Below are 13,911 nucleotides of genomic sequence, written 5' to 3'. Positions count from 1 at the left end.
TACACCAGGTTTATTACAGAATTTATTCGATCATTGCTAATTATTAAAGAAAAAAATCCATCCCGTGGAGCAAAACGGGCTAACAAAGGTTCACAAAAAATATCCAACCTACTAGAAGCGATTGTCGAGTGGATAAATGTATATGACTATTAATGAAAGTTGTTGATATAATGTTTAATACGATTTTTTACTGTTTTTAGCCGGAGGATGACATCAATCAGTATGTCGTGGGCTATCGGAGCACCAAAAATCCTGTGATGATCGTCAAAGCACAGTTGTACGCTGAGGGCGAGTATTATATCCGCATCGGAAAACGATTTTTTTTCGGTAGGGTCCGAAATTGAGCAAGCGTTTACCACATTAATCAAAACGCCCTATTTTTTTAACTACAAATTTGAACCAGCACATGCGAATTTTTTCTCTCTTTTAACGGGAGCTATTTTAAACGTGGCCAAACCATCAACTACTGTAACTGATTTTCTTGTTCAGTTGAAGTAAACTAATATTGTTGTATTATATGGTTAAGTTTGTTACTTGTACATGTATTTGTATTCGCTTTCGTTTTTTAAACAATACTTTGTTTTTTTTTTTAAATTTAACAATATATAATAAACATGATTTGATAGATCGACAATCAGTATTTAAGGAAATTTCTTCAGACATGTGCCGTAAATTTATACATCAAGCAAAGTTTAAATAATATTACATCTCCTGATTGTATGTCCGCATGTCCGAAGAAGTATCTTCAATCTCATATTTATTTATTTATTTTTATCCCAAATCTTTTTGGTTAATGTTGTGCTGAAAGTTCAGCAGTGTCATCAAATTGCTGGAAATACAGCAAAGAAATTTAATTGTGGGTTTGCTGATCGTTCAGCAAACCAAACTCCAGTTTGCTGAAACTACAGTTAAGTGCTGTCAGTTTCATGAAATTTTGTTTTGCTGGAAAAACAGCAACATTTATTTTGCTGGACAGATTGGTGGTTTTACAGTTCGGCAAAATCCAGCAAAATGTTACTGGTTTCCAGCAAAACAAAAATAGTGTGTATGATCTGAGCCTTGAATTATCTTGCGTTTTGATGCGTCGATTTAGGTTCAATTCAGACGGATTTTGGTTCAATTCAGAAACACACCACTTTCTCCAGAACACCTAGAACATGCCCGGTGTGTCCATAATGGTCATGGGTGCTCAATGAGGCTGCCAATGATTTTGATTTTAAGTTCTCTTGTGATTTGATGCATCGCATGATATATTTTAGCACGAGTTTGAATTTGATCAGTTCCCTGGAGGCATCTGGAACATTTCCGGATGTGGCCATGTGGTTCATCAAGAAATGGTTTAAATATATATATTTTCGATATCCGTAATGTACGTCATGAAATGTTGGTTCGTCTGTTAAGGCTGTTTGGGTAATTCAAGCCGTTTAAATGCCAGGAAATCTTATTTTGCCAATATAAGATCTTTTAAAACATGTGCTGCTGAATTGACGTTTTTGTACTGTGCTGCGTGATTTTCTCGTGAGAAGTTAAATTCAAATTTCAAATAACTAATAATGTGAATTAAAATGCAACAATTGTAAAAAGAAGTTTTTAGTGGATTGCGTGACGATGACCAAATGGAGTTCCACTCGATTCCGTCGCTCTAGTAATTGGTATTGAAGAATAATGAAGTCTTCCGGATGACAGCAGTTTGTTCCAGCCGGCGCCGACGCTCAGCTAAGTTATTTTTTGGCTTTCGCTTCTGTAGCTCTTATACAAAAATTCAATAAATTGAACAGTAGCTCATTAAATACGCGCCAATCAAGTACTACATTACTGCTTGATTGAATGTTTCAGCGATATATTGGCATCGATATTGTACTGAAGCAGGGCTTACCAGAATACCTGCGTTCTTGTAATGGGCTATATGGATCCCGTGGATTTCGTGTAAGTGCCTCTACTTATTCGCACCCCTCCGTTTTTGGCCCTTTATACAGTGATATTGTGAATTCAGATCGGTAGCAAAAATTGATCTTGCTATTAAGTTGAGCTGCATACAAGACAAGATCTTCGAAGGGATGGTGGCTACCTTACATACATACATAAGATCTTTTAGAACATGTGAATTTAATATTTATGGATCACAAGCTTATAAAATTCCTTACAATGGGTCGCAATCGTAAAAAGTTTGAGAACAACTGATCTAGATCATCTGATATATAAAGCAAATGGATCGCAATTAATGCGCAGAGACTCCATTAATCTGAATAAATATGGTTCGTTGTTAAGGATATTGATCAACCGTGGTTCGTTTTGTCTGCCCTCCAAGATGATTTGAAAATCCTAGAATGTCTTACATACAATGAAGTTAATTGTAAATGATGCGAAGCTATGAAACTGATTGGACATACATTGTTGCTGACGGCATAGTGCAAGCTCTGATTTATACTATCCAGTTGATCATATGGTAAGAAGTTCAGATCAATTTGGAGTTACTTAAAATATTGTATACAAAGATTGACATTAAAACAAGGATATTTTTTTAATATGGCTCCTTCTGATTTTAAGAATCGTAGAAATTCTAAATGAGCTTTAGTTTAGAAGCCACAATGTTATGTTATAATATGAAATACAGAAAGAACCAATTTACATCATGTGCGGAGAAGAAACAAATTTCAATGTATTTTTCTCCATGTAAATAAGAATAAGGGTTGAGACACCCAAATGAACACTGATGTTGCAAAGTTTGACGTAGATTCAATCGGTACAATTTCTGGAATTAGACGAATATCACTTATTATATTTTGTTGATTAACGAGGAGATACGTAAACATTTATACGTTTTCTAAATAAGATAGCTTTTTTATTATTCAATTGTTGCAAAATTTAGTTCAATGATTACTCGAACTAATTTGTTTGTTACTTTGGTGCCACAATTAGAATTGACATGATAAATCATGACTCAAAATTGACCAGTTTTCCATAAATGGATCCATTAACTTGATTTCTGCAAAAATCAAAAATCCAATCGGTAGAAGTAGAAATACAATTATTCCTCACAAAAACAAGTTCTCTTATAACAGTGAATATTGATTTTAAAGTTTAAATTTGGTATTTAAAATTTTATTTGAAATTAGGTAATTTATATCAAATTTAAGGACTCATACAAAGCATTTCCTTTAATACCCAAAAACATTCAGAAGCCTCAAATATATAACAAAACCAATACTTAAATAATTAAATAATGACCTGATAATGATAGCTACAATGCCCATGCCTCTACCCAACTATTAGTAGCAAAGCATCCAATCTGAATACTTCAAACCGCCAATCACAACCGTTGCCCAAACAATTGCATCTGCGATCCAAATTACCGAACAGAGCAAGTTAACTGTTTCGTCGCCAACCTTCCGCCCACCCGCGCACACGAACCAATAACTTTTAACTGTGTAATTATTTCTTATCATCGTGTAGTTAAACTTGTTATCCAACAGCAGCCGTCGTTGCTAAAGATAAACCAAATGCCGAACCGACAACAACCCCCCAATGATGATGACAACGACGATGCGGTGATTGAAACGGCAATTGCGCGAAGACTTTTAATTCCGTACCGATAATGATCATCAAATTGAAGAAAACCCGGGCAAAACAAATAGGCAAAAGTCCAAGTTCCGCGTTTTGGACGACTATCACTTTTCGCTGTCGCTCTTAGCCGGGTAACGAGTTTTGTTCGACACTCTTTTTTTTTGCGGTAATGGGCAATGGGCGAGGCTGCCGTTTGTTTTAAAAATTTGCTTTCATCATTAACCTTTCGCCAATTTGTTTGGGCGCTCGGTGATGATGCTGTCGATTGTCTCAAGTATGATGTTGTCTAATGATCCGTAGAAGGAAGCGGGATCGTTTGGCAAGTTTTGAGCAAATAATTATTGGAATTTGCAAAACTGATGAAAACCGAAAAACATAATTTCTTCGAGGTGATCTTTGTTTCACAACTTGCATCAACTGATGATGATGATGATGATGATGATGATGATGGTGCACTGCAACTTTGTTCTTGACCCGCGCTTTAAGGTCCCCCTGCTGGCCGTTTGAAATGCTTTCAACGAGTCGTAGTTTCCCACTTTGGACGACTACTCGAGCCAGAAGCAACTCTGCAAAAGTGGAGTTGGGAAATGAGTTCAATGGGGGGTTTTCTGCATGCAGCTGGGCTGCTGCGTTGTTTCAGAGATGAAAAAGAGAGATGCAAAATCTGGTGTTCTCTAGAAGAAAAAAAAAGCATTTCTGGGTGATGATGAAATTTCTGTGTCCACTCAGATCGTTTCATTCATTACGTGTTCTGCTTTTTTCGCACTACTTCTGGTTAAGAGGTACGATGACCACAAAAGTTGCGGTTTAGTGGAAAAAAAAAGATAAATCAATTATGCTAATTTTCTCATTACGCAAATGGTTTAATATCTGTACTGTTTGCAGAAGGATTATACTTGCTCGGTAGTAATAAAAAGATCCATAAACGTATCTAACAGCGAAAATGCTGGCGAGCACAGAGACAGAGAACGACTAAAATTTCAATACAGATTGGGAACAGTGTTGTCCCAGATGTTTTGGATACAGGTTCTAGGCACAATCACAAAAATGATAGTTCAACTCATTTAAACACAGCAAACTAATGTGTATAAATTGTAATATTTTACCATTTTTGACAAGTTATCCGGATGCCAGTTTCGGAGGCCACAATCGATTTCCTCATAGAAATGGTCATGCGAGTCATTAAAACACATCAAATTGATGCGCGAGATACGAATCAGTGCACATTTAATCTATTAGTATTTAATCGTTCATGGCCAGTGACCTTACCCGAATGTTCCGTTTACCAATTCAGAAAGCCACAATTGACTTTCTTATGATACTGAGTATGCGGTGTCTTTTGGCCATTTTTGATAGATAATTGATTCTTTTATGTTATGCTATTGGCATGGTTTCTGGTACTGGTGATAAGAGTTTATATACATAGTATCGCCATTTTTACATCATTTGGCATTCACAAGATGTCAGAACGACAGCTAACCAACCATGACGCACAGAATTTAACAAATAGGGGAAATGGATGTTATGTCGGCCTAAATACACCTAATTTGGGCCTATACATAAATTCAGAAATCGACTAAACTTTCAATAGCGACCTAAAATATCCATTAGTACCGTCCCAATGACGCGTTCATCTAGATAAAATTGAAAAATAGCAGATCTTTAGCGATGGGCCCAATCCTAGATCCATAGGCCAACATGAGAGCCATTTCTCCTAAATGAGAATGCAAAATTTATTCTTCATATGAAACTCTTCCTTCATATAAGCATAAACAGTTCATTCAATCTAAATAGATTGATGAGCGTTTTAGTTAAATAATTGTACGCCTTTACATTGTTTTCCCTTTTAATTCTACTACTATTGTATCGCTTTCACTTGCACTTATTCACTTTCACTGATTCACTTTCACTAATTCACTTTCACTATCACATTAATATATAACAGATACGTATTTCGTTTACTACTTGCAAACTTTTTCAGTGTCTAGACTATGACTAACATATGTAACATAAGTCCTGGGAATACTTTCAGGTTTTTATTTGACGGCATGAACAAACACACACATATGTCAACCAATGCACTTGTCACGCTTATCTATACTACTACTGAACTGTCAAACTCAAATTGCGCAGTTGTTTCCATTTAAAATGTCGCACAAGCTGGATTTATGTGCACAAGTCGCCAACCTTTTTGGACGGCTCAGTACAAGTGAAATTCTAAGCCAATATAAACATCAACTATTTATCGTGTTTTGAAGGATTGTCGTGATGGCAAAGAACCGGAAAATAAAAAGTAATGCGGTCGCCCAACAAAATTGAGTGCCAGAACAACCAAAAAATGTTGTCAAGTGCTGAAAACAAATTTGGTCAATCAATACGCATATTAGCACGAAAATTTCATGTTTCAAAAATGACAATCCATCGAATTAAAAAAAAAATACAACGTAATCTATCGGAAACGTCATCGTGCTCTAAAATATACACAGCAACAACTCGAAAAATACCAAAATGTTGCCGTGCACTTCGTCGCGAACCTTTTGCGAATGGAAAATGCATCATTTTGGAACTGAGCAAAAAATACCATTTGTACCGATAAATAAAGGACAATCCATCAAACGTGCCTCAGGCTCGTCCAATCGGGTGTACTCAAGACTACGGTGTACGACAACGGCTAGGAAGCTCAAATTGAGCAACAATTGGTTGATCGAATCAAGCAAAATTTAAAAGAAATCGTCAAAGACACCGTCCAAACCCTGATTCAACAATTTCGCTGCACACTGCGAAAAATCGAAGATAATGGTCCATTGAGTGTACTGTAAATGCATTTTTCAACAGTTTATAAATAGAATAAAATACCCTGAAGAAGATTTGAAAATTAAATTGTTTGATTTCAAATGGCATGCTTTTGATTTTTTCCCAGGACTTATGTTATATATGTTAGTCACTGAAGAAGTTTGCAAGAAGTAAATGAAATACGTATCTGTTATAGTTTAAATTGGTAGTGAAAGTAAATAGTGAAAGTGAACTAGTGAAAGTGAAAGTGAAACAGTAGTAATAGAATTAAAATGAAAAACAACGTAAAAGGTTTAGTTCATTCAAATTTATTTATTTATTCACGTTATTTTTTACAGTGAAAATCAAGTTAGAAATTATTTGAGAATTACTAGGATCAAAAAGTATGGAAAGAAATTATAATTTAATTCTTATTGGAGATTTTCCTACATTTAAACAGAAGCAGTTCTTTGGAGTTTATCTGTTCTCGATTGTGTTGACACAGCTAATGAAAGTAGTTATGTGATTTGGAAATTGTTGATCCAGTTTGATAATTGCAGATTTGCCATTCTTTATTTATGAGAAGTTCTTTCAAATTATTCAGCATGTGGCCAAATTGCCCAGTCTGGCGTTCGGTCAAATTGTATTCGGCTAAATGACCCATTCGGTCTAATGGCGTTCCGTCAAACGGCATTCAGCCAAATTTCATTCAACCAAATGACCCGGAACTGAGTATGCGACACATCAAGTCTCGTCAAATACGGGTCATTCCAACTCAAGTGGGTACAGAATTTAAAAAAAAAAGTTGTGATCGATGTCAGTCAAACTTTGCCAAAACGCTTATTTTGGCATTCTGAACATTGATTTCACTCTAAAGTGCCTAGATCTTTCTGGGCTACAACCCTGGATTTTCAAGATTTAAAAAAAAATCAACTTTCAGAAGAGATTACTCCACAGCCAAATAAGCTATTCATGATCTTAGAACGTCAATTTAAGGTTTTATTTTGTCATATTTTGTTTTTGTCATAGTAGCTACTAGCTACAGTAAACAGGCTGATTACCGGCAGGTATCCAAATTATCAAAACATGGCATATTTTCACCATGGCACAGTGGGGCCGTTCTGAAAAAAGACGGTCTTTGCTGAGAATGGCAATCCTCTCCTATTGAAACAAACACCGGGTTTAATATTAAGAGGGTATTACACTTAGAAAAACTAACTTTTTATACAAACGAGATAGACATATGACGTTTTCAGCAAAGTTGTAGATCTAATTATTTCATGAAACTTTGCCCATAACATCAATTTTTTATATCTTCAAACTAATGAGATATAATGATTTTTCTTTCAGGAGTACCTTAAAAGTGGTTTTTTAAGCTAAATCATATTTTAATCAAGTTTGACTGGTTCACTATATTTGAGAAAGTTTTAGATATCAGTTAGTAGTTATGTATTTTAACTTTTCTCAAGACGTCAACAACATTTATTGACTCTTGTTTGCTGTACTGTGATTTTGAAGGAAAAAATCATCAATTTTAGAAAAAAAAATTAAAAAAATGTGAATGTTTGCGAAATGACACTAAGCCTCATTGAGTTTGTTATAACTTTGAGCATACGTGTAGAAAAAATTAGCTTCGGGAACCCTCCGAAACAAAATTTATACAGCTATTTGATACAGCAGTTTTTACCATATATTCTACATTATTCTCATATAGTTCTTTATGTAAATATATCCAATCATACAAACATGCACCGTAGGGTATTAAGTTTGTGTTGAGGTTGTCCTATTAACACTACATTCAATGATACGTGATAAATAGAATTTTAATATCTTATGTTAAAGGCAATATCATTCTTGTACAATTTATTACTGGTGCATTGCTTGTTCTACATTTTTTAATAAAAAAAAAAATGCCCATCGAAGATGTGTTTAAGTATTAGTTACCAACACGAATAAACATTCTCATCTGTCTCTCCTTTATGTTTATGTAGAAATCTCTTGCTTTACCACACCCACAGCCTACTTTGATCCTCGATATAATATGGTCATATAGGATCAAGCATGAGCTTGCTGTCAAAGTGAATATTTCAGTTTGCGTTTGCTTGCGGTTTAAGTGTTTATTCTTTCTTGGGTTTGAGTTTCTTTGCAAAATGAATTCCTATCATCCGGATCGGAGTGAATTGTTCGTAGTAAGGAAGGAGAAATTAGGCAAATCTCGCAAATTGAAATTGTGTCATGTCCGGGATCACGTGTTTTCAAAATTAGTTGGAATTTCGAAAGACAACCGCGAAAATGTGAAATGTGAACTGGCTTATGCAACGGAAATGAAGGCACGTGCTGATGGATCGGAGGATGCGGCTAAGTTGGTTCATGAAGCATTGCAAACAACTCCCACTAGAGCAACAAAAATTCGACAGTCTTGGAAGTCACACAATGATTCCAAATTGGAGCGATCTATGACTGAAGATGAAGGTTTGTCTTTATTTCTTGATGGGGACTTCTCTAAGGACCAATGTACCTTATTACGCAATACAACAAGGCAATGCAATGTGGCACAGATTTACCCGTCGTATAAAAGATTGATTCAAGTTCAAAGGCTTTTAGTGTATTAAGAATATCCGGTTCTTTTTGGTTCTTTCCTTTATTTAACGTCGGTCTCTGTTCCGGAATCTAGTGCCAATCACCGACGGACATCGATTGCCATCCTTTGACGGCAATCGAATGTGCAGGAAGGCTTCCACACCTGCGTAGGATATCGCACCCATTCAACACACATGGGCCGGGACCAACGGCTTTACTTCCCTTCCGAAGGAAGACGTGACCTGAGATTTTTATGCCTCAGAAAAATCCCACCGATCTCGGCTGGGATTGAACCCAGACCCATCGGGGTGTTAGAAAGCAGTCACGCTTACCACTACACCACCGGCGCCGGCTAATTAAGAATATCCGTTAAATAAAAAATTTGTGTCTTCAATTTCTTTCAAAATCTCCAGTTTTCAAAGGCCATCCTCATCAATAAAAATTGAATAACCTACGGTGCATGTATGTATGATTGGATCTATTTACACAAGAACTATATGAGAATAATGTAGAATATATGGTAAAAACTGCTGTATCAAATAGCTGTATAAATTTTGTTCCCGAGGGTTCCCGAAGCTAATTTTTTTCTACACGTATGCTCAAAGCTATAAAAAACTCAATGAGGCTTAGTGACATTTCGCAAACATTCACATTTTTTTTAAATTTTTTTCTAAAATTGATGATTTTTTCTTTTAAATCACAGTACAGCAAACAAGAGTCAATAAATGTTGTTGACGTCTTCAGAAAAGTTATGTTTTTTGAGGATATCTAAAACTTTCTCCAGTATAATGAACCGATCAAACTTGATTAAAATATGATTTAACTTAAAAAACCACTTTTAAGGTACTCCTGAAAGAAAAATCATTATATCTCATTAGTTTGAAGATATAGAAATTTGGTGTACTGGGCAAAGTTTCATGAAATAATTAGATCTACAACTTTGCTCAAGACGTCATATGTCTATCTCGTTTGTAGAAAAAGTTAGTTTTTCTAAGTGTAATACCATCTTAATATTAAATCCGGTGTTTGTTTCAAAAGGAGCGGATTGTCATTCTCAGCAACTTCTCAGAAGAAACCTACCCTCTAAAACGTCCAAATGGTGAGAAAAGATTTTTGACCGTCTTTTTTTCAGAACGGCCCCACTGTGAGCGGGATTTTTTATTTAATATTAATATTTTGGGTATATATTGATATAATATATCAAATTTTCAGCACACTTTGAAAAACTCTTCTACTTGATGTGTTTCGAGGGGCAAATGATTTGTACAAATTGTTTTTGAGATATAACCAGATGAGTAAGTGTTTTTTTAGCTTTTCTGGTGGAAAATCAATGCTATTTTTTTTTCTATTCTTAGAATAAGAAGAACATGAGAGTTACGTTTATGAATAGAAAGTGTGTTTTGAACAAATGAATAATAAAGGTTCAACGTTTATTTTTCTATATAACTATAATAAAAAAGCATTCTTGCTCGTGAGATTGCATCTAAAGAGATTAATTACTCAAATAATTACTCATCCAAAATTAAAATTGTATATACCTGCTAATCTATCTGTTTTCATCGCAATTCTAAAGCACAACGTTTTGGCTATATCCCATAGGAACGTATTTTTCACTTTTAGGACCACAATTAAATTATGGACAGAAGTAAATAAATAAGCTAGTTATGATTTCATATAATGATAATCCTGCCCAGATAATATGTGATAAATAACAAGAAAGAAAAAATTAAAAAATATTATATAGCATTGATTTTCCACCAGAAAAGTTCAAAACTACCACTCACTTATCTGGTAAAATCTCAAAAAAATATTTGTCCAAATCAATTGTCCTTGGAAACACATCAAGTAGAAAAGTTTTCCAAAGTGTGGTGAAAATTTGAGCCCAAAATATTGAGAAATAAAAAATCCCACCCATGGTGAAAATAGGACATTTTTTGATAATTTGTATAGCTACCGGTAATCAGCCTGTTTCCTGTAGTTACTATGACAAAAATATGGGTGCACCTATAATAATTTACATTAAAAAACCTTCAAATTGACGTTCTAAGATCACAAATAGCTTGTTTGGTTGTGGACTAATCTCATCTGAAAGATGATATTTTTTAAATTTCGAAAATCCAGGATTGTAACCGAGAGGGATATAGGCACTTCAGAGTAAAATAAAAAAGGCGTTTGTTCCGAATTCCAAAATAAGCGTGTTGTCCAAGTTTGGCTCAAATCAGTGACATTGACCACAGGTGGTGTACGCACTTGAGCTGGAATGACCCATATGTAATATTTTTCTGATTATTCATGGCCAGTGACCAGAGATAGAAATTCTCACTCAGCTGCACGATAAGCATTTCCTCACTCAAGCTACTTTTCGGTGAGTTGTGAACCGTTCACATTGTCATCTCTCCTTTTTCACCGATAATGAATTATCCTCTCTCATACATAATCCGAAAATATCTCTCTTAAAAAACCAACGAAAATACTTTTTCATCACCTATTTGGCTTTGAAAACTACCACCCCAAATTGTTCGGTTCCAACCCAATGTGATGTAAACAGTTGAGGCTTGGGAATTCGCCGTCTCTTTTGTTCTTCCGCTGATTAAATGGTTGACGGAGTGTGACGTCATACTGTGTTATCCATTTAAACAGCGGCAGAACGAAAGGGACAACGGTTTCACATAGCCTCACCTGTTTGCATTTCATTGGTTTCAACCAGTCCGGCAGATTTTTATTATTTCCTCACGGCGAATGAGAACGACCCAAATTTGAGTTTAGTTCACTCATAATCGCCAAAAGTGCAGGAACTCAGCTGGAAAATGAGGAAATTGACGAAAATTTTATTCAGTCTCGCAGTAGTACCAATAGACTGAGTGAATCAAATCTTTACTTTTCTCAAATTCTGGAAAACATGAGGCAAATTTACTCATCGCTGAGTTCCTGCACTTTTGGCGATTATGAGTGAACTAAACTTAAATTTGGGTTGTTCTCATTCGCCGTGCTTATTATACCTTCTGTCAAATCATAAGGGTCATCCATAAATGACGATGCAATTTTCTTACCAATTTTAGACCTTCCCCACCCCCTTCGTGGCGTTTGTTTTATACCTTATGCATGGTCCGTTACAAATGTTGAAACCCCCTCTGCATTACTCCTCAGATTTTACGTAATTTATGGATGTGCCCTAACTGTTGTTTTGGTTCTTAATTTCGGATCATCGTTTGCGTGCGGAAAGTGAATTTTCAGGTGTATGACAGAAGTGGAAAATCATTATCGGCATCAAAAATTTACTGAAAAAGAAACGATTTATCTGCCGCTCAGGCTCTCCGAAAAAAAATAAACCGCTGTTGCTTTTCTCGCGAAAACTACTGTGATTCAAAGTAAATTTGGACGCGATCAATTGATCATAACTCAAGAATTAAACAACATACACGGTTGATCAAAACGTCAAACAAAAGGGTATTTATTCAGCTTTCAAACGATATATAACAAGTTATTACATTTCACCGTTTCGAACGAACTGTCGCACTTTACTTGTGATCGATGCCATCATGATCTGCACAGTCACTGGTGACACTGTACACACACTCAGAGTATCCTTGTAACGTTTGATTACAAGACTCACCGTTGACTTTGGGAATTTTAACACTTTTGCTATTTTTGAGGCATACCACGAAGGGTTCTCTAGATGTTTGGGCACAATTAATTTTCTTTTCTCAAGTTCCATGATCCGTAATTTCGGGATGCGTCGATCAATCGAGAAAAACTTTTCACCAATTTCTTCGTCAATGAAACATCAACAAATGCCTGTCAAACGTTTTTTGTTCCAACCACCAGGGGTGCGGTGGTGTATTAAACCGTGCGTCCAGATTTACTTTGAATCGAGCTTAATTCTCTCGCTTCTCACATTCTCATCTATTTCTCCTAGCAGGTGAAAAATGACGTTTCTTTTCTCAAGTAGGCGAAACTTTCGATCTCTGCCAATGACCTAACCGGCTTATCATGGATGTTGAGGATCAGATTTGAAGTGACTCTGGTTAGTAGAACCAGAATCCGGAACATCCGGGTTAAATGTCCCTGTATATATTGAATCACAAATCTTGTTGCAAATATTTTATTTTTAATATACAGTACATGTCAGAACAATACAACCAGCTAAAATCATTAACCGTCACTTAAACCGATGTATCTCTTTCATTCACCAGTCAGTTTTAATTAAATTTTCAGGGTGTTTGGACAAGCTACCCAAGAAACATTTTCTGGTAAATGAAGTACAAGGCTACTATAAAACAACATTAATAAAATCCTGGTCCCGACAATGTTGCCTTTATTACATCCACCAAACCCTCATTAAGACTAGAATCTGTCTAGTTGGCCCACCCTGGAGAAGGATTTGAAGGGCATATTTTTAAGGCACTTCAACAGGTTGATTTGCTGCAAAAAAGGTTATACGACGAAAGCATTGAGAACCATTTGAAATCCTTATTAAAACTCCAATAAAAGCCAGTTGGCATCAATATTTGTGCCATTTGTCTTTGACGCTTGCTAAGCACACTAAAAATAAAGTATCAAACAAGATAAAAAGGGATACACACGGCGAATGAGAGCGACCTAAATTTGAGTTTAGTTCACTCATAATCGCCAAAAGTGCAGGAACTCATCGATGAGTAATTTTGCCTCATGTTTTCCCAGGTTTTTCCAGGATTTTCCAGGAAAAAATTTCCGAATTTGAGAAAAGTAAAGATTGGATTCACTCAGTCTATTGGTACTACTCAGAGACTGAATAAAATTTTCGTCAATTTCCTCATTTTCCGGCAGATTTTTTAGGTTTTCGACAGGAAACCATGAGACAAATTTTACTCATCGCTGAGTTCCTGCACTTTTGGCGATTATGAATGAACTAAACTCAAATTTGGGTCGTTCTCATTCGCCGTGCATATATATCATCCGATCTTGCCAAATTAATTATTCTAAAATGAATCTGAAACGCCTTCGGAAAACGTTGAT

The 13,911-nt window shown here is 35.6% G+C and overlaps 1 protein-coding gene and 1 pseudogene across 1 annotated transcript in view; one reads left to right on the top strand and one right to left on the bottom strand.

Annotated features, from left to right (window-relative positions):
* The window catches only part of LOC135711342 (uncharacterized), a 59,548-nt pseudogene that overhangs the window by 2,135 nt on the left and 43,502 nt on the right, over nt 1-13,911 (top strand).
* LOC135711402 (uncharacterized) overlaps nt 1-13,911 on the bottom strand; it is a 170,498-nt gene that overhangs the window by 139,603 nt on the left and 16,984 nt on the right. The gene's annotated exons all lie outside the window — the stretch shown is intronic.

The sequence above is a fragment of the Ochlerotatus camptorhynchus genome, unplaced genomic scaffold (assembly GCF_037179485.1).
Source record: "Ochlerotatus camptorhynchus isolate MF236.1 unplaced genomic scaffold, CSIRO-AGI_Acam_v1.1 ptg000432l, whole genome shotgun sequence".
Classification (NCBI taxonomy): Eukaryota; Metazoa; Arthropoda; class Insecta; order Diptera; family Culicidae; genus Ochlerotatus; species Ochlerotatus camptorhynchus.
The sequence above is the reverse complement of the archived record's forward strand: the minus strand, read 5'-3'. Positions and strand labels throughout refer to the sequence as shown.